This window comes from Nilaparvata lugens, chromosome 3, assembly GCF_014356525.2.
Source record: "Nilaparvata lugens isolate BPH chromosome 3, ASM1435652v1, whole genome shotgun sequence".
NCBI classification, from domain to species: domain Eukaryota; kingdom Metazoa; phylum Arthropoda; class Insecta; order Hemiptera; family Delphacidae; genus Nilaparvata; species Nilaparvata lugens.
The window spans coordinates 40150639-40174034 of record NC_052506.1 but is presented as its reverse complement, the minus strand read 5'-3'; the positions used below and the strand labels follow the sequence as shown (position 1 = coordinate 40174034).

The 23396-nt window shown below is 34.5% G+C and overlaps 1 protein-coding gene across 1 annotated transcript in view; it reads left to right on the top strand.

Moving 5' to 3' along the window:
- Nucleotides 1–13067: 13067 nt before the first annotated feature.
- Nucleotides 13068–23396, top strand: part of LOC111044092 (zinc finger protein 43-like) — a 34332-nt gene continuing 24003 nt past the window's right edge. The window contains exon 1 of the mRNA XM_022329158.2: nt 13068–13371. The gene's annotated coding sequence lies outside the window, so the exon portion shown is untranslated. The remainder of the gene's footprint in view (nt 13372–23396) is intronic.

The following is a 23396-nucleotide window of genomic DNA, read 5'->3' as shown; positions in this document are numbered from 1 at the left end:
TAATTTGGCTGAGTCGAATCGTCCTTCTCCACCCCAACTAACGTTGTCTACGCATTATGGAGAATCGAGTATCCTACCTCATTAATTGAATTATAGGAACTCAAAATTGATGAAAAATTGATCAAATACGTTCGTGTTTTTGTTGTTTTTCCTATAAGTCAATAAGTGATTTGCTATTATTGAGAAATCAAAGGTACCTCTCATCATCATTCTCTCATGAATTCATTCGTTCTATTGATCATGAATCCTTTTTGAATAAACAAAGAATTTCAAATAATAGTAGCAACCAAGATTTCACAAAATATTTATACCATACGTATAAAGGCTGAGGCTGAGTTGAATCAATGAAGACATCAATAATCTATTGTAGTTTCAAGTTTATTTTGTAGTTCCTATTTTTCTATAATGAAGGTTTAACTGTCCTTCTCCAGAAATTAGAATCAACGAAGATTAAATAAATATCTTATAGATGAAGATTCACTTTTGAAATTCAAAACTATTGGAGAATTAATCACATTACGCAAAATGTTTGTGAGTTTTCGATAAGTGATTCGCTCTTATTGGTAGTTGATTGATGCTTCTCATTTCTCATTATAGACTCGAAATTATTTTATGGATTCATATTTCTACAATAACCACAAGATTATTAGTGTATACAACTGTGTTGTAGAGTTTCTTAGCTTCAATCATAAACTCCTCTTATGAATTCATTCTTCATATTCTTTCAATAGAATATTTGAATGATTTCTAGAGTGTGGAAAGGAGGAGCTTTTGGAGCTTCATAGCTGCATTTCACCATGAAATCCTTCAAGCATGGATAATTATATAGGTGAGGAATATCTGTCTGAATGAAAAAGACTAAGAAATTGTCAAAAAACCACTGATTTATTGATAATTAGAAAGACCGGTTTCGGTTATTACACCATTGTCAATCTCTGATAAACTATAATTTATAAACATTTACAAAATCAGTGTTTTTTTGACAATTTCTTAGTCTTTCTCATTCAATATGAATAATTACCACAATATCTTCTCAACTACACAAAAAGTGAAAATATCTGTCTTATCTATTGATTAGTCAAAACTAGGTGTTACTCATACATCCGAAGCATTTCCTGTATTATTTATTTATTTATTTATCTGTTGAATGGATACAATTCCATCTCATTATAATATTTTCATGGGTATCAGCACATCGATCCAGATTGCCCACATCGGCACACAATAATAACAGTGTGCTAGTGTGCTAGTGAGATTTAGATCGGCCCTACTTTAAACAGTTATTATTATCTTCTTAATCTTTGGTGTCTTACTTCATCAAATACAAAATAAGGCAGGTTTGAAATCAATCAGAGGAACTAATGATAATTTATCGATACAATTACTAAGTAGCAGCAGAAGATCGCTATAAAAAATTTTATTTAAAAAATTTAAAAGATTTTCTTGACAAGCTTAATTGTAAGTTATTCAAAAATGAAAATACTACTATTATTATCATTTGCTATGGGGCAACAGATGATGAATCAAACTCATGTTTTCACTGTTCATGACTTAGGCTATAATTTATAATTCCACTGTTCATGAGTTTATTCAATTGAACCGATGTGCTATTAGATAGATCCAAGATCCCCAGTCTCAATACTGTATGATAGATCAATTCATTGTTGAGAATATAGCACTGGAAATTTTCAATTATAGGTACATTTCAATACATGAAGCACCAAAAAATATTCATGTTAGGGTGACATCAGGGTGTTCTCACGAATCTAGTCCAGTTTTTTTTATACATAAATGAAAGCACCAATCAGATGATAAACGACACCAAGACCGATGAGCGCTGTCAAGAGTGGCGACTGGCCACTGGTTATTGAGTTGACAATAAAACACTTCCCCTGGAGTTGCAATGTTGTCTATTCCCACGCTACGTTCTAAAACATGATGCGACAGTCTAAACTGAAAAATAATATGGCGGCAACCTGCAGTGGGCTCACGGAAGACCATTGTTTTGTTTATTCTTTGCTCTGGTGTCGGAAACCACGCGCCTTCAATTAACCGTGAATTCAATTGTGGGGTCGTCTGTCGACTTCCAAACTATTGATTCCGGGCCATGACCCTACTCCAATATCATTTCTCTGACAGATGAGTCAACCTACGTACTATATTACTGGATGTCCCTATTGGGCCTTCGTGAGCAAAACTGATCTGAATCACCTCAAAATATCATCATTCTATTCAACAATCGTTATCTTGATATTCCTAGTGTCATTCTGCAATAATTGTTTTCCACTGGATCACAACATGCAAAAATATTATGTTGTGTACAAATAAGTCGAAAATCAATAAATGAGATATTACAATCCCCAAAGTTGGGAGCTTCAAGAGCTTGTCCTACCGCCCTACCTAGACTACCTATAAATAACTTGGGTTTTCCACGAAACATCGTTGGAATACCTATAACTTCGATTCATCTTATAGAATAATGTAATATGAGGAATAAATAAATTAATCTTCCCCTTTAACTCCATTCAATCAAGGTGAGATTCATTCATTATCATCGTCATCATCATAATCACTCTTTTATCATCATGATTTCATACATCAATTTTTATGCTGCATTATTCAGTTTTGAATTTATTATCTTAGACATAAATATTAGAAATTGGAGGAATTTTTTCAAATATAATGATTCGATGTGGTTATAATAATTTCCATTAGGTTGCATTCTTCTTCTCATTAAGAATACCAAATACCTGATACTATGGTTAGTATAATTGTGAATATGCTTTTATTTACAAAATCTTGAGATTTGTTTGTATTGAACTGGAAAGTGTACAATGCATAGTCAATTATGTTTTAATAATTCCATTAATACATGCACATGTGTCTAGATTTCTGAATTCTCAGTGTTGTTTATAGAATAATATTATATAGTTTGTAATCTTGATAATTTTTTTCTCATGTTCACTTGCATCAATATTTACTGTATTTTTTTCATTTATGAGTTTTCATGTTGATCTGAATAGTATTCCTTGTCAAGCAAACTCTTCAAAGTCATCATGTAAAGAGAATTTAAGTTTTATTTATTCTATTCCGTTAAAGTTTTAATATAAATGTTCGCGTCTGGGTACTTAATTCTGAATACAACGCTTGGGTTTTGAAAAGCCACCTTTAAACCGAACAGAAAGTGTTCTTCAAGATTTTGAATTGATTGACTCAGTCATGAATATTGAAATTTGAAAATGAAAGTTCCTCACAGCTGGGGAAGAATCTTAGTGAGACGACCTCATTTCCTCGAGTACACCTGCTGAGCTCTAGCTGGGGCCAACGTAATCTATCACCATTTACATACTCCTTCTAGTACCTACATTGCTTTGGTTGTTGATTATTCAGTCTATTCCTATTAAGTCACAAGGCCGTGTGCTGTTTCTTTTCTTATCAATTTATTATTCTATTTCGGTCTATATTCATTAACACTGATATAAGAATTATCCCTGAGGGAAGTAGAGCACAACTTCCGTTAAGATTAAAAATTATGTTACTAAAACATCTATTCAATCTCCTTTCCTCACCCAATCATTCAATCAATTCTATAATTGAGAATATTGCGGATATTTGTTGGTTCTGTCTTCGAAATGATCGTTTACTGTTGTGAGAATCGAAAGGTACGGTATAAGTTATTTCCTTGTTGACCTGGTGAAATGAATGGAATATCATCAACTCGGCAAGTAACCCAGCTAAATCACAGAGGACGGCAATCTATTTGTTTGAATTGGAATTGCTAACACGTCCCTTAGCATTATTGTCCTACCAGGTGGCAAACAATATTGCGATTATGAATTGAAAGATAAAGTATAAACTGAAGATTTTCATTTTATGCTAGATCTAGAAAGCCCCATTGCTCATCAAAACATAGTACAGCAAAGATTACATAATAATATCGGGGCACCGAGCTTCGCTCGTTATTTATTTATTGATAAACAGAACTCAATTCTTTAAAATGATTGGGAAAGGACTAACAGGCATAACCCAAAACTGTTTCTCCCCCGAATTTTGATTTATACACTAAATATTCCAAAAAGTAGGTTATGTTTCATAGACTCGATTTCAGGTCAAATTTTCAGTCCAAATATTTGAAAACATAAAAGTTCTAATTTAGATTGTTCACATACCAAATTGAATAACAAAATAACACTCAATAATCACTTAGAACTGTAAAATAGTCATTAACTTTGAATATTATGATATATACAGTACCATCTCGTGTCAACAAATCAGATTATTTTGATAGACTCAATAATTGAGTCTATTAAAATTTCTAGATTTCTCGCGAGATACGGTAAGCTAATTGATTACACAGCTGATCTCCCACACAGGCACACGCTTCTTCTGTTATCGACAGACGATGAAATAATCATCATCTGCTTTATATATATATATATATATATATATATATATATAATATATATATATATTGTAACGTATCAAAATCTGATGGGTAAATAAAATCCCTACTTGAAAGAAATTTATAGGTCTAAAGTGGAATAACAGTCTAATATCGCCAAATGCTATAACGATTTTAAAGATTAGATAATATCAGGTATCATGGCTAAATTTAGAACGGCCGAATAGAAATGGAAATAATTTGCTACTTATATAATATTATATAAAGTATTGGAATTTTGAGGTTAGGCGTGAAATATCTATTGATCAGCGACATAATGATCGATTGAGTTGCATAACGTAAAATCTAGCCAGACACCTTGGAAGAAATTTATTGTAACTAAATGGTATGCAACTAGAGGAACCAAAAATGCACATGGCTAATTGTTATAAAGTGAGAAACAGCCTATAAACATAAGAAAATTGTATTGCATGTAAAAAATGTACTAAAAACCCAAGATAAAATTAAATTAATGTATTAAGGAAGTAGGAGGTTCGTAGGCGCATGTATACTGTAACCAATTTGCATGAACCAATCAAATGGTAGTAATCGATGAGCAGCAATAATGAGCTGATTCAAATGAATTTGTATATATTTCTATAAATGATAAGAGTTTATGAATTATTGTTGTTCAGTTTATGTATTGGATATGGCCCGAAGACAGATAAAATGTCAGATGTGTGACATAAGTAATAATTTAATAGATTGGCACGAACTATTTGAGCCTTGAATGGCGTAGTAACGAATTATTTAAATTTTATGTAAATTTGCAAGTCAGAAATGAAAATTGTGAAAAGAAAGTAGAACTTGCCCACTTGCCTGCCAACCACTACCATGGAATGTCACCAAAATTTATAGAGCACAATATCTTTTACTGTACATTTTTAATGACTTAAAGTTTAATCAAATTATTAAATTTCCATAAGACTTTGTGATGCTATAGTAAAGCAAAAGTCATTCAAATATTTTTAATTCCTTGGAAGAGACGACTTCGGCCACCAATAATCCAGGACTACCAGGAATTCGGATTGCCATCAGCAACTTATAAAAAATCCAGCATGTGAGTGATAAATAGTTGAAATAAGAATAGGGTGCCCTCAGTGCTTCGAGTGAAATAAGAAATAAAAGCTAGCTCGTCGGAAAGGTTTTAAATATTAGGAAATTAATAAAAATACTTGCGCAAGTCTAAAAATGGTATAAGAAATATTTTATTGAATAGGAACGAGTCAATTTATAAATCAAGGGATACACCAATTAAAAGAATATTAAGTTCTAAGCTAGTAATACTAATGTTCATATGATCATTGATTTTATAATATAATTTGTAATTATATAATGTGGCTCTGGTTCATTGGATAAATTGATTTATCTATTTCCATCAGGTGCCGAATCTTGCACCCTGAGATATATATATTTATTGGGAATTATAAAAAATGATATATTTATAATTATTGATTCATCAATTTATCATTCTCTGATTTAAGAAAATATATATAGAGGGAGATTACCTAAATCGACAGGCAACAGCAAGTCGATACTAAGCTACATGCAAATAAATACATACTATCAATGAATCAAAAAGCACATAAAAGCGGTAAAGTTTCGTGCTATAGAACTGAAAAATAGTATTGATCTGTGATATTTTATTTGATTTCGTTCTTGTTTCATTGTATATTTTGTTGCTCTATATATTTTCTATATTGACCTGATCTTCTAAAATTATTCATTTAATATATGTATCAAATTTTTTATGATGTACCATTCATTTTTATTCCCCGATACCATAGAGTATGAATCTTATATATATATTTGTTAATAATCAGTATTAAACTATTGCGAAAGCTCCTGTATGAGCATATTAAGATTTTTAACGAAATTGTATCCTAGAAAACCACGACCAGATTTTATAGTTTTTAATTCTCATGCTCTACCGATTGACGCCAAGCAGGAGGCAAAGCGTTATTCCATCAAAAATAACGTTACAATATGTATATACAGAAATCGCTTACTTAATATAATAGGATATGAAAATAAATATTAATAAGACTGTAATGCAAAAATATAGTTGTAAGACTAAATACACAATTGAATAACATATATTTCAAAAAAATAAATAATTTAAAATGAGCAATGAATGCGAAAAGAACTTCTGTAGTATTGTATACAATCGACATGACAAAATACAACAATAAAATCATTGATATAATGAATAATGCTACAGTAAAAATGAATAAATTGATAAAAAACAATATAAAAACTTGTAGTACCCTTTATTAAAGACAAGTATAGACTATTGGTCATTTTCAAGTTGAAATGTCTTAACTTACATTTTAACTTGAATGGTCAAAACTAGTCGTTGAAATATTTTAGAGTTTTTAATGAAAGGTACTACAAGTTTTTATATATTTTTTTATTAATTTTAATAAAGTAGGTGAAGTGTTTTTATGAATAAATTCATAACTGGTAAAATGTATATAAAAACATTTTAAAGTAGAACAAAACTCTGCTTGAAAATAAACAATAAAAACTGAAATAAATCAAAGTTATTTTATAATTATTAAATGCATCCAATTAATAATAATAAAGGAATGTAAAGTAAAAAATATGCAATTCATCCAAAATTCACAATGTAAGAAGAAATTAAATTGGCTAATTACAATTAAACGATAGGCCTAAGGACTGATCACTCATCAACCGCAAGCAAATGTGCATGCAATATTTTTTTAAACAGGGAAAGACACGTAGAAAACACAAAGTGAGTTGAAAGAGCTGTCCAGCTCTGCAGGCTGTAGGGATGAAAGATGAGTTGAAGATTGATGTACGGTGATGAGGAATTTGGAGTGTGTACTGATGTGACCTGGTTAACCTGATTAATCTGATGTGACCTGATAGATTGGATATGACGGGAAATAAGATTATATCTATATCACTAATTCATACTATAATGATTAACAAATCAAATAACCATTTTAATACCTGATAGCTACGAACCAAGAGCTTACCCAACAATGAAATTCTGGCTGGATTGGAAAATATTATGAATCACATTAGGATATATTGAAGATTTGATGAGGAATGAATTTTTAGCATTCACTTTTGGAAGATTATTTATTATGGGAATCATTTTCATTGATCCCATCGATAACATCTTCAGACTTCATTCAAAGATTCAGACTCCTCACATTGTTGATAACCATCATGTGTAGCCTATTATCACCTCGATACCAATCAAGTTCTACTTGATGATAATGCTTCTTCATATCATCTCCTTGGTCAGATCAATATAAAATTAACTCGATCCAAGCGATCATCACCCTACTTATTCAAAAAGAGGAACTATCCGATGGACTTCTTCAATAGTCTATAATCCTATCAGCGCCAATCCCAACAGTTCAAGAGTCTACCTGCAGTCTAGACAAGATTACCAACAAAAAACACTTTTTAGGAAGATTTTGTGTCTGCCTCCGGACAAAAAAAATAAGATACAATCTCTTGTTTGGAAACTGCCGGTTCCAGCAACGGGTCCACGTTATGATGAGAGATGAAGGCTGGGCTTTTGCGTGTGTAGGTTGTTGTTGGTGAGGGGGGGGGGGGTTTAGGCGCGTGAAGGGCGCGTGTCTGATGATGCCTTTCTAGGGTTTCCTGAAAACCTGATAACCGCTACGCGTGCCGAGAGCCGCCGTATACCGCCTGTTGTGAGAGAGAGCGTGGGTGAGGCGAAGGAGCATCTGCACTCATTATGCCAGTAGCCCCCAGTATCTTCTTACACGAGACAAGTAAATTATGATAGTCTACCGGTACTCTCGTTTTCAATCAGCTAATAAACTGATTTCTTCAGTCTTTGTCTGAGATTAAATTGGTGAGACAAATATGGAATTTTTCATTGGTTCTTCAAAATTGTTTCTACCAAGTTTATGAGTTTGGGGAGGTACAATGGTAGCATTTTTGTGTTATAAGTATATTAACTGGTGTATTGTTGCTTGGAAGATCTTAAACCAATGATGGAAAATTTTCGAAGACCATCTAATTTTAGAATCTATAATACACAATATCACTTCAGAAGCTGTAGCCCAGACTAATTGGGAGATGATTTAGAAAGGATCACCTGAGGGCTGAGAAATGAATATCAAGAAAGCATAACACCTCATCCAGGTTATTCGTTTAAAAAGAATATAGTTGAATGGTAGAAGGTAGTAAAGGTAGTGTGAAATGGGTTACATCATCAATTCAAGTAAGAAAAGGAAGAGAATAGGAAGCTTCCCATTGAGTACTACTGAAAAGTAACAAATAATTACACAAAGAAATGGATCAATGCCGGATCGGACATAAAATCTTAGCTTGTCTTCACAATGTTCAACATTGAAGCAAAATGGAACAAAATAAACCCGGGCAAGTCCCCAACTCACGTTATTCCATAACACAAAAATATTCCATTATGCTAACTACTAAACTTTTCCGAATATTGTTTCAATGGTGGAAGAAATCTCATATAGAAGATTTAAAGATGTATCATCCCTCAATTACCACTATCACAACAATCAATAATAGAATTGAATTGAATCGAATCACGATTATAAAATGCTCTTCAATGGAACATACAATCTTTGTTCTTGTTTCCTGATTGGTTCCCTGCATTATGAAATTGACCGCTTATTGTACCAAATTTATTCTATGAAAATAAAAAAGGGTTGACAAACACCAGAGAGATCAATTGAATTAGAAGTCAAACTCATTTACCATACACACGCCAACAGTTCAGTTCATATGGTTTGCATTGATAATATTTACGATTTAATGTAGAATTCACTTCGTCAATCATTTGAAAAACTTGAGAAGACCATTTCATACTGAAAAGAATTCTTCAACTGGGATTAAACCTACAAAGATATAGATTCTGCTTTACACTAATCAAACAAGTTATTCTGACATCGTGATCGTCATTGACTGTCGGTCCAAAAAACAGACAAAAGAGTATGAAGATGTGGTCTGGTCAAGCCGCCCCAGGCAACGGATGTGTTCGAAGGACGAAGAATGTAAACCGGAAATGGCGGTGAGATTAATGCATCCCAGATCACCAGTCACACAGGGGAGGTGGCGAGACAGAGAGATGATAAACGTGAGCAAAACAAGGAGAACGCTAAGGAGAAGTACGAGACAAGAAAAGTGTATACAGCGTCGGGGGCTTTTATGGCGACTATGGACTGTGGTAGTCCCTAACGTACGCGTAATAAGCACCTGCCGCTCTCAAATTGGTCGCGAACATGGTCTCTTCAGCAGTAATTATTATCCCAAACTAGACCTTGAAATTACTGCCCTCCAAGTAGCTGGTCCTCAGAGAAGTCTCATACAGAACAAATGTATGCTCAATTCCGCATATTTTATTGAAATCGCGATCCTCAAGTAGTCGGAATTCGGAGAATATGATTGGACGAAGGTTCAAATTGAAGTAATGATTAATGGATGAATATTGATATTTTGTATTGGAGTATGATGAATCATTTGATAAGAGAAGCAACTGCTATTTTCATCATTAAGCGGCATGTCCTTTCCTTGTCTCAAGTTACAAATTAGAAATAGAATTTTAAGAAGCTGCATTTGGACTACTGCACTATATGGCTCACAAACTTGGACTATTGGTAAAGCGAAGAAAGCGCACTAAATGCCTTTGAAGTATTGTGTTGGAGACGGATGCTCAAGTTGAAATAGACTGATAGAATCACTAATGAGGAAGTATTGCAAAGGGTTGAGGAAAAGCGATCTCTCTTGCGTATTGTAAAGGATAGACAGCATTCTTGGGCTTAACAATGTAATTAGACACAACGAATTAAATTACTGGAAGGAATAATAATAGGACAAAGGCTCGTGGAAGACTGCTACAAAATCTTAAGCAAGTTAACAAAGATATAGGGATCCAGAGCTACATCCAACTGAAACGTATAAACTCATTATATTGATTGTTTTTCTATGGTAGGGTCAAAAAATAGTTTTCTTGTTCAGCTAGGAGTTCAGTCCTACCACACTTTTCTCTCTTTTGGGAGTACGGTATGCAGCTTGGAAAAGTTTTGCAAAGAAAGTAGCCTACACATGATAGTATGACAAATTCCATAAAGGAATTTCACAAGTCTCGTATTCTGGTTCCAATCTAGAAACAGTGCAAATAAACTCAATCGTTCCATATAACGGAATAACGCATAATAAAGGATTCACCTTTATTTCATTTCAAGGTATTAGAAGTGGAGAGGAATGCTACTAGAGTGTATTCTAGTCTAGACATACCTCTGCATATTGCATCAAAACAATGCTTATTGTATAAAAATAACACCATTGAATTTATTTACATATTTTAAAAGCCCATGCACCATCACCAGGTGTGGATTCGAGGTATTTACTAGGAAATAGATCAGCTATCTCAATATTATTCTATCAAGATAGTAGCGTGGGAAAGTTGCGATATGATCACTATTTTTATTTGAAGAATAAAGGAAGACTATGCTTGTGGATTGGCCATGTGCGCTTTAGGCTTTAGGCTTGATTAGGCCTTCGTTGATGAGTCAGCCAGCCCCTGTCGTGTTGAGCTAAAGTCAACCCGCATTACTTATGCAGAAACCTCACTTCTTCGAGGAAATTCCCACGGACTAATGGACTGTATCGTCCATCGTTAATGCGCCCCATAAGAACCCATTTCCTTTCCAAACACTTGGGCGGAAACCGTTGGTAAGAGTAAAGGATCACCCCTTCAATGGTGTGAATTGTGAAAATGGTGACGTCTTCGAATTTTTGACCTTCACCATTATTTATGAGTCCCTTCTTCTTTGTTTGATAGTCACGTAATTAAAATAAACAAGAAACTCTGGAATGGGGTCATACGATTTACATTACACGTTTCTTCATATCAATTTGAGCCCCTTTCCAGGCTCAAAATATATACCAGTCGAATCTGTAACTCTAACCCTAAATTCAACTATTTGAATAGGAAAACTGAACTAATAATCAATAACCATAATTATAAGCATAATTTCAAAACCATTTTAGTTTCAAAACTATTGTAAACAATAAAAACCAGCTTAGAAATGTTTTATACCTAAATTTTACGGTTTGAATAGGAAAACTGGAAAAATAATCTAAATTCTTCCCACAGAATAATAACATTTAGATTCCAACTAGGAACTGAATCGTTGATTTTTAGATTGGGAACTTCAAACTCTTTTTGAGGTTTGCCTTTCGTCCAAAATATTGTTTTTAAAAAGCATAATGCATGATTTTGTTATGAGCAGATTGGAATATTTCAAATGTACCGCCATAAAGACCCCACATAATGGCCGCTCCATAAGGAACACGAGTGTCCTGACCTGTATTTATAGACCTTGCTGGCTGCAACTGTCTACAACGTTAATGGAAAGATACATTTTCAAGATGTCGATGTTTTTGAACGGGTAGTATTATAGTCAACTGTCTACTAACGTTGATTGAAAGATACATTTCCAAGATGTTCGATGTTTTTGAACGGGTAGTATTACAGTCCACTAGACAGCTGATTTATGATGAATAATTCTATAGTCTGATTTTTACTCCAATATTGGCGTATGAAGGAAGCTCCTTTTTCCTCTTATATTATCCTTGAAATGCAAAATTTCTAAAAACCTTGTATATACGTCGACGCGCAATTTAAAAAGGAACTTACCTGTCAAATTTCATGAAAATCTATTATCGCGTTTCGCCGTAGATGCGCAACATATAAACATATAAACATTTAAACATTCAAACATTTGAACATTTAAACATTAAGAGAAATGCCAAACCGTCGACTTGAATCTTAGACCTCACTTCGCTCGGTCAATTAATATTTATCGCAGTTATTCTATGAATGAATTTTATTCAAGTTATTCTGAATGAATAACTATCCAACAACAATAATAATCTGGGTATTGAAGAAACTTTTTTCATTGGTAATCTAATATTCTAGGGTAATATATGAGTACGTGGTATAAAAATTCATTAGTCATAAAATTCCAATACACGGAATACATGGTGATATTCATGAATGTATTAAGTGTTTAAACATAACGTTCCATAGACCGTTCTTATAGAATATTGTTATACTATATAAACAATTCTTTGAAACATTATTCTGTACAGTAGTAAATGTAAATAATAAGGTCATGCAATGAATCCTTCAGGATTGTCAATCTCTTACATGTTTGTACGTTACATGAGACAATATACAAATTGTGTGGCTGATGAAAATGAGTCATCGCAAGGATCCTCCAGGATTGTCAATCTCATCCAGGTTTGTACGTTACAGATGATACAGATGATAAAGCAGATGATACGGTTCCGATCTATTGGAGAGAGGCCAATGATAACAATTGGTGGGGGGCAAAAACGGATTGTGAGACAGATAGCTAACGAACGCTCTCTGTTTCTATACTGTACCCACATTGTGAAAGGATGGCTGCTCATTGTTCTTGTGTGTTTGTGTGCATGTAGTATAAATTGTACATGAAACAGTGTGATACAGCGCTTGCGCGAACTGGTGCGTGAGTGTATTACCGCTCGAATCTGTAATTAAAAAATCGTAGCGCGTTTGTAACGCCGCGCGGGGTGGAAAGTGAAGACGATTTTTGTGTCGGGTTTGTAGAAGTGGGGTGAGCGACTCGACTCGCCATCTCGAACCCATCTGGCCAACCACAGATTGAGCCCTGATTGGTCGGGCGGCCGGCCAATGGCAGCTCTTCTTGTAGTCAGCTCAACTGTGGCGGGCTTCAGTCTGCGGCTTTGCCTCGCACCGTCGGGGTGTGTTTCGTCTCTCGGTCCTAAACACTTTCTCACGAGATATCACTCACAGTGCACCACTCTCTTATCGCGTTATATCCCTTCTTAGCAGGAACCCGGTAATCAACACGTCTTCGTTCATCATTGCTCCAGAATCAGTGAGTTATTTCCATCCAAAAATTGAATTCTCGTAGAAAATATTCTTCTTGTTTCTCTAAGCTTACTATTACTGATAGCATAATATTGGTTATCACCGTTATTGTTTTCCAAGTACCTATGCTCAGTTTATAGAATACATTAATCAGTGTGTGTTTCTGGTTCTAGAATAAATTATGAAACACTGATATTGTACGAACTTAGCGGGTTCCTACTTTTGACTTGAGGCTCGTTGTCCGTTTGTGAGGCTCGTTGTCCGTTTGTGAGGTTGCGGGTGTTTGTATGTTCGACGATAACTTTCAAATGCTGTCATCTCAAATTTTCAATACTCAGTATTTGAACCATTATACATATAGTTTTTGTTTGCCAACGAAATTGATTCAATATTTCGCCCTCCTTGTGAATATAACAGGATAACATTAAAAGTCCATTGGAAAAAATTGTAGTAACTTTGCCTATAATATTTGCAAATCACAAGTCAGGTTATCATAAATTTATTTCATGATGTATGCAAGTAATAACTCAATGTAACTTGAACTATTTCTCCATACTTCTTTTCTCTGATTTCAATAAAACAGCTGACAGAAAATAATAGTGGCATTTTCAGCGAGTTCTCCAGCCTGACGGGCTTACTTTAGGTACACTGTTGCATTTGAGATGCTTTATTAGTATTTTTTTGGTGTTACTTGAGCTTATGATTCCATTAGTTCTAATAAATGATTTGGTGATTAGATAAAATAGAGTTGTATTTTGGAAAATAAACTGCAATATCATAGATTTTACCAGTATCATTAGACCTTCCGGCGGCTAATTCCATTAGCTTAATTGGAAAATTGAATGAAGTCATAAACTACATTATTTCATTTCCTCAGTTAAACGAGCTTCTCAGGAGAAGTGGTTCAAAATGCATGGTAATATGCTCCTGAATTATTCTTTCTCGATCAATACTATAAGAAGTATAAATAATCAATATTATTTAGCTCAATAATATAGCCGGAAAACATTTTTAACAAATAATATTGTAAACATTTATTTTTAAATTCAGATTTGACTCATTGAGACTGATTTCTGAAAATTGCTCTCCCATTTTATTAATAAAAAACTGTACTAAGAATACGAATGTTTTCCATTAGCATTATTACATTTTTGAAGAAATCTCTTACCATATCTCTGATGTTGGTGAAATCATTTCATACTATGTAAGAAGATTTTAATTTAATATTTATGAGCATTTAAAAAGAATTCGGCTATTTTATAGCCAAAAGTTGTATGTTCTCATGTTTTCCAGATCAATATAATATTCATATTATGTGAAAATGGATTGTTTAAAGTTAAGTGATTTGGGATTCAAATTACTGTGAATTAGAATAAAGGGTTAGGTATCAATAATAAAGTAGGATGTTAACGTGGATAAACGATAATAATAAACGGAAATAATGTGAATAGATAAAGGAGGTTTTGAAATAATAATATTATTAGCAGTCACACTTCTTCAACCTGTAAAATCTTATTCCTTCAATGTGGACGAACAGCTCTCTAATCTTTTACAGTTTTAACAAAAAACTTCTACAAGGTTAACAAAATTTGAATGACCATAATTCAACGACTTATTGATTTTTTTTAATAATGTCCCAATTTTTAGCTACTCATTGAAGAACTCGAATAGGGTTTGATCGCAAAATTTAGTATGTAACCGTCGTTTAAAACATCTTGGTTATTTATTATATGCACATGAATAATACAGGTTTCAATTGAGTAAACCCCGTGATCGGATGTACCCGGGAAATATTACAATAATTATAAACAATAGGAATTATACATATGTATTCCATTAGGTTTTGTAGTACACTTCCTAATTCATTGAGGAAGTCGGAATATTATATCCATATCTCATCCACAATAAGAGTTTATTCATTTTATAACTCTATTCTTTCATCAACTCTAACATCGATGGGAAAATATCTAACTGTAAACATATTTACAGCTCATTCAAATGTTTCTTAGCAACATTTCTACTGCGTTTTATATCTGTACCTCGGAGGCACAAGACACTATGTCCAATTTCCTAATTTTTCAGGAGAGCAGTTTACAACTTTTTTTCAACTTCAAACAGCAATTAGTGGAAATTGATAGAAAAGTTGACAGCAACATTATACTACAATGTTGTATATAATCAACATATTGTCTTCATCAATATATCTCATCACGAATCCAAAAATCCATTTAATTTGTTTTGTAATGAATTTTGAAATTCATGTGGTGGACATAGTGTTTTGTGCCTCTCAAAATTTTGCTGCTTTGTTTTTATTTTCCTTGCCTTTTACCATAGGTAAGGAAAGTATTGCTTTCCAAAACAATTAAGATACCCCAATTTCTAAATATCTATACGTTTCAAGGTCCCCTGAGTCCAAAAAAGTCGTTTTTGGGTATTGGTCTTTATGAATATGTGTGTGTATGAGTGTATGTCTGTGTACACGATTTCTCATCTCCCAATTATCGGAATGACTTGAAATTTGGAACTTGAGGTCCTTACACTATAAGGATCCGACACAAACCATTTCGATCAAATGCAATTCAAGATGGCGGCTAAAATGGCGAAAAAATAATGTCAAAAACAGGGTTTTCGCGTTTTTCTCAAAAATGACTTCAACGATTTTGATCAAATTGATACGTAGTCATTGAAAAATAGTCATTGATAAGCTCTATCAACTGCCACAAGTCTCATATCTGTAAAAATCCCAGGAGCTCCACCTCATCTATGCAAAGTTTGATTTTAAATTTCCAATTTTCAGGCTTCCGATACAATTTAAACGAAAAATTCACACATACAGACGACCAATACCCAAAAACCAACGTTAGTAGACTGTCTACCTACTTTGCCCAGAAAGCACTAATTTGGACTCAGGGGGCCTTAAGAAGTATGGAATTTTTCATAATGGCAAGGAAAGTTGTGTGAGTGCCCACACGAGATTTTTTTTATCATTACAAACAGTCATCAGTATAAAATTCATCCATTTTTCTATGGTTAGCCCAGTGTCAAAATATTTCCTCTTGAGTGATGACTCTGATGTTGTGGGAAAGAAGAAATATTTTGTTTGACAATGTTTATGATTTCATCAGGAGTTTTATTGCTTGGTGTCTGCCTACCTCTTTCATCTTCTTGTACTAAGCCCTCTGGTTCAAATTTTATCAACATATTGATCAATACCGTGCTAGAAACTGAAAGTGTTCAGAAACATGACCTTACTCACTCTAAGTCGATTCATATTTACTGTAAAATAGTAGAACAGTGATTTATCTTTTGATTTAGTAGAATTTTTATTTATTTTTCTGGATCTTACGTGTACTCTAGCTTTCAACACATGATGGGATAAACTGCCAAGAGTCAAACATTTTTTGCAGTTCATGCTCTGTAACTTATCAAAGCATTTCAACCTGCTATTACAAGGTGGCTTCATTAATCTCGCAGGAACAACTTAACCTCTTTTGCTCACATATTGCTTACCCCCTGCAAATTTTCTTTTCCGAATATTACTTGCCCAATCATCAGCATGGACTATACGTTTTTTCCTTTTTGTGTGCAATGAGATAGTGGAAAGAGAATGGTAGTCTAAGTAGGTTAATTGTTGAATATGTCGCAGTGGTTACAATATTCAACCTTGCTATTGTAGTTCAAGAAAAATCTGCAAGACCGGAATGTGTAGACAACACTATGTCCAGCTTCGAATCATATGGAAAAAATCTTTCAGAGGCAAACAACACCAACTCCATACATAGTGTTGTATACCTCTGTATAATATGGGACTTTGTGTTCATTTGAGAAACTGTATCTAGCCTTCCAATTGGTTGTGGACATAGTGCCTTATACCTCTGTGTAGAGCAAAAACGTTACATACAATGACGTGATAATCCCAAAATCGCAAAAAATGGACATAGTGTCTTGTGCCTCCGAGGTACGCATATTAAAAATCCGAATATTCATCCCAATCTTGTAAGGAGCTGCACTGCATAATTTGTGTATAAAGATAAAGTACTATGCTACTAGCATCCATCATTTATAGATAACATTGTACTTGCAAAGTTCAAGCTTTTCAAAGATAGTATTTGGATCAAAATGGAGTGCGTGCGAAAACTTATCTATTATTATGAAGAATGTTCATGGTGGACTATTTTGGTGTGTATTTACAATTTCGATGGCTATGGTGGTGAGTGCATTTGCAGACAATGACTACCCAACAGCAACACGCCCTCACCACAACGCAACTATCCTCATTTCCTTCCCCATCACAGGTCTAATCATGCACTGCCACCACAATAATTATGTCGCGATGCCTTGCTCTGAGCAGTCCCCCTCGGTGGGCGTCCCCCTTGGCCGGTCTAAAACTGGGGTCTTCGCGAGTCTCCAGGCGCCTTTGCTGAATTATTAACCTCCAAGCTCCGGCCAAAAATTCACATGCCAACCGCCAAGCCTACAACATTGCGTGCCGAATGTCTAATGGATCATAACGCTGTATAAATAATAACGAGCTATTCTAAATAACTAATTCAATCCTAATCGAACTTACACTCGATTACGGTCAGCCATCGATCGCCAGCTACTATTTTTTATATTATTATTATTCAATTTATAGCTTTTTCCATCGCTTGCCGAGAGTGCCACTAATTATTAGTGGTCAGTCTTCCTATTGATCCTCGCAAAATACAAGCCTACTATTACCGATTACACAAAAGAAAATTGGTATCTGATGTGGTAAACGGATGAATAAAAAAAGAACAGGGAGTTACAATCCTACATGATGATATACTATTGAGAAATCAAGATTCCATTGAACTTGGAGTTTCGATTAGAGTTAGAAGACTGGAGCGAAGTCTATAGACCCGATCTTTGGCCTGTCATTCACATTTTTCTCACACAATTCATCATTTTGGGGTAGTCCCAAGACAGTTAGAATCTCCTATCTCTTGTCTCTCGTCTCCGTGAAAGCAAAGAGAAAAGATAGCATAAGCTTATGCTTACTTTTTCTATGGTGAAAGAGATACATAGCCGTCATTCCTGAATATCAAATTCGTGTCAAAATAGTTGGAAATACCAATAATACCAGTACTTGTGATAACAAAACTTTCACCCACATTCTGTGGAATAGATTTCAATGGTAGGGAATAAAACATTCTCGCCAACAAAGAACTTACAAAAATTGAGATTTATGTAATATTTTCACTAGTGATGGAGGTAGAACAACATTGAAAATAGAAGACATTATAGCCCTCCGTTCACTTTGACATTGCTGCGAATGCAACTTGTTCATCTATGCTGCGAATGCTACTTATTGCTTCTAACAAACTTGAATATTTCGTGGCGACATGTTCAGGAGGATCACCCTGAAATGCAATTTTCAATGTGAAGAACTAATTTATTCTCTTAGCATTTTGTGGCTCTTGTGATGCCAATATTGGGGTTTTATGAATCAGTATTATAATATGATCAGTGATTATTGCGATTTAAATTCAAGTAATGAGACTCTACAGTATTTGCATTGCAATAGCAATAGTATACATTTCTAACAATTGTCGAAACTCACGAGATATTTTGATAATTGGTTTTATCAACCATGAAATAGTATAGCCGATTCGAGCTCTTGATGATTGTCTCCATCACATAAGCTACAATGAAATTCATGGATGCGAATAACGGTTTATCCACCGAATGCATCGTCTGTGCTTCGTAGATCTTCATTCTAATCAAAATTAATTACTTTGCCCCCTTTTAATTGCGTGAGTGCCGGAGGTCGTGGCTGCGGTCATTTATGTAGATGAACAGCTAGTCGGTGGAGGTAGCGGGGTGAAGCAAGGGAGGCTTACTCCATGCGTTAAAATGTCGGAAATTGCTTTTTCCTGTTTTGTGCTCGAATAAAAAGCGACAGTCTCCCTTCCAGCTTGGAATCATATGTTAGATTGAATTGATAGCAATACGAATATAAACTGAAAGCAATGGATATAAACTGAAAGGAATAGAAAATTTGGTTTGAGCGGTTAGTGAGGAAAAGAGCAAGAAATAGAATGGCGGTATGGAAATTTATGGCGAGACGAAATAAAGGGACACACTGATAGTGAAGTACTTAGTAAGATAGTACTTTGTGCACGAATGAAATGTAATTACGTTAATGAATTGGTGCGTCGTTTACGGTTTGAGGTAGGTAAATCAGCTGAGCAGCAATACGTCTGTGTGACCTACCTCATTTTATGTCTCGACAGTTGAGCTCCAAACAGCTTTCAATTTTATTTGTCAAGCCTACAGTTATTCTGAAGAAATAGTGGAGTGTTCCTTATGGATTGAATAGCCTATTTTGAGTGGGCTCATGAATGTGAGAACATATAAATATTCTAATTTAAAAAAATAGCACCAATTCAATGTTTTGCTAACCCAAGCGAATGAGGAATTAATGCGCATATTGATGAGTATCAATCTACAGTGCATAATATTGATAACTCTTCAAGTAAAGGAGGTTCGTATCAATTATATTATTCTGCAATGCTCATGTGCGCAGCAGTAACGAGATGAGTTTCTATTGTGATAATGGTTGAATGAAAATAATTCGGACCCCGTTTGCAAACGGTAGGTAATAAGTAGCCCAGTGTCGGGTCTAACTGTAAGCTAATAACAGGGCCTAAAATCGAGTTTTGGCCTGCAACCACCACAGCTTACTGCTTATGCTGCTGCTGGCAATCTGTTTTCAGTTGACAGGTGTTGGGGTTAGACAAAGAGCGCTCGATCATCGCAAGTGATGTGAAAGAACATGTGTGCCGCCGGTATGATGAGGAAAAGGGAATAAAATTATGAATAGGACGAGAAAAAAGGCGGCGTCGCATTCATACACTTCAAGGTCCACGGAAACTGAAAGCTAACCCGGAGAGTGATAGTTATCATCCTGACCTATAGCTGTTTCTCATATTGTGTGAAGACAAGTCCTATCATTACCTTAGGATAAGTGCAGGCTCAGCATTGTATCTGCTTCCAATTCTACAAAAGAGCCAGGGATCCTTTTCTTCAGCCAGCAATAATTAAACACGGAAGGCGGATTCCAGTGTGACATTCGGTCAGTTCAATTTCACATCTTTCCGGACAATGCATTCTATCCTATATCAATGAATAATGTGGAAAGTAAAAGCGAATTCAACCAGCATGGTAGTCTGAATTCCAAAGAATTAGTTGCATGTAAACCTGTTGTTCTCTTGAAACGTTTTTGGGAAGATCTCGCTCTCAGATCTGACTTATTGTGAACCTTCAGCCAAAACATATGTTTTATAATATTCGATTCTTTTCGACCCGTTTTCTTTCTTGAATAATTCTGACTTGCCCACTAATTTCCACCTGAACAAAAACAGAGATCTACAACTTTCGATTTTTCTCACGCTTCCAAAGAATGACCTGCATTGAAGATATAATGTATCCTAACATTGCCCTTTTTACATCTCTCGCCTACCAAAGTCGAGACACAAAAGTCGGAGTGTTAATATTCAGTCAGTCTTTTGATCAGAAAATCTGGGTCAGAGCGTTTATTCTACGGCATTCATTGTATCGCACGCTTATTCTGGTTCGACAAAAAGAAAATATCCTTCAATTTTGCCATCATATTCAATAGAACTATAACTTCCATGTTGATCTTTGGCGGCATATGCAGCCTCACGGAGTTGAATATTATTAAGATATTAAATATTTTTTTCACCATTGTCTGACTGTTGTAAACAGTAAATAATATCCATTGCAAATCGCGAGTCAGATTGATTCATGAATTCAAAATGAAAATCTAGACACGATTATATTCCACTTGAAAGACCAATAATTAATGCAAAGATGGGTATCTATTCTACCTTTGAATAAAAGCGAAATGACACTGATTCATTCATTCACTCACTCACTCACTTACTCACTCACTCATTAATAATCAACAGAACTAAAAATCTACTGAATCAAAAAGTCTACGTTTAAATTTGGCAGGTTTGTTCAATTGGCCATCTAGAGGCGCACTAAGAACGGATTTGAGAAAAATTCCAAAGATACGCCCAAAATCTGCGTTTTCCAGGATTTTTCAGCGTTTTCTCAGTTTTTTTAAGAACTCATTGGCAAAAAATGTTCAAACTTGATACACAGGCTCAGCTGAAATATAAAAAATTTGTATTGGAAGGTAATTTACGCCTAAGCTCCGCCCAAGATCGGCGGTTTTTGAGCGTTTTTCCTACGTTTTCTAGGCCTTCTCAAGGACTTATTGACAGATCATGTTCAAATTTCGTACAGAAGTTCAGCAAGGGTCTAGAAATTTATCCGTAAGAGGACTCTGAATTACGCCAAAGATACGCTCGAGATAGGGGTTTTTACTGTGTTCACCCAGCGTTCCTTAGTGTATTTTCTGCGTTTTTTTTTACATTTTGCAAGAACTAATAGAGGAAATGTTCAAATTTGGTACACAGGCTCTGCTGAAGAATATGAAAATGTTGTATTGGAACTTTGAATAAGCTCCAAGTTCGGCAGTTTTTGAGCGTTTTCCTACGTTTTCTATGCATTCTTAAGAACTAATTGACAGATCATTTTTAGATTTGGTACAGAAGTTCAGTAAGGGTCAAGAAATTTTGTCTTGAGAAGACTTGAAAATTACGCCAAATATACGCCCAATATAGGCGCTTTACAGCGTTTTCCAAACGTTCCCCAGCGTTTTTCTATGGTTTCCTTTCGCAAGTTTTTCATTGAATTTTCAATGCATTCTTCAACATTTCTCAAGCAAATTCATACGTGAGAGGGTTGGATATGGATGTCTGTTAAGTTCTCCTCATCATTCCTGTTTCAAATTTCAAAGAACTATTTTACTGAAACACAATAATTCTCATAATATCCTAACCAAGTCTCCAATTGAGAAATAACTGAATATTCATTAATTCTGATGAAAATTAAGATTTTTGAAATCCTGCACAACATAATCCAAAGAGAAATGGTAATTGAATCGAGGCTGAAAGTCTCTTTTGACTTTTTGACGGAAGGAAGAGAACTGAAATGAAAAATGCATGCGAGCGAAGCGAGCTTGCTGGTTCTTTCTATGTATGATCTAGCCGGGGGTCTAGAAGACGGAGCGAAGATGGATAAGGGTGTAGATGAGTCTATTAATAATTTAACTTTTCATATTTTTCCATGTTTCCGGTAGTGCCACAAAGTAGCTCAACATTCAAATGAAACTTATAAATTTATAATTAGTCGAGATCGTGAACTTGAATATCATTCATTTAGGCCTACTTCATAATTTTTGCCAACAACACGTTTGCGTATATAAATCATATTATAATTTTTTGTACTGATAACATTACTCAGTTGCGAAAGGAATAGAATTCGAGCTTTATACATGGTTTGAGACCTCAATAAATATAATCGTTTGAAACTGAAATATGCAATAACATTATGTTGATGTAACTGTTGAAGAAATCTCTTCATTTCAATATCTAATATCGTATTGCATTACTTCTCAATTACCAAAAATATATATCTTGCTTATGACTGTTCGATTTATGGGGTCCAAGATTCATAAAACAAAAATTTTGAGTAATATTATAATATGATTCTGTAAGAGAAGATTATTTTTGTGACAAACTTCCAGTGGCGACTGGCGAGCGATCGAATGAATAAAGTGAAGCAGTGCTTCGGCAATGAAATTCGAAAAATGTTATTTAAAAGAGTTGGAAGTTGATATTTCTCATGCTCATCGGAATATACTGTAGTATACTATTACAAAAACATTACAAAAACAGTATCAATGTTCAACTACTTTGTAGTGAAAAATGGTTGATGTCTAATGTCTATATCTAGCCGCCTACATGGCTAGACGCACAGTCAGATATGAGTGGGGAATTCGGTTACAACGTGCAAGTACCGTTCAGCAATAATCAATAAAATGTAATTCACTCTGCTGAGTCTGCTAGGCTGGAGGGCGAGTTGGGTATAGAGTGGGAGTAGATCTATAGATTCTATTAGATTCTATATTCATTC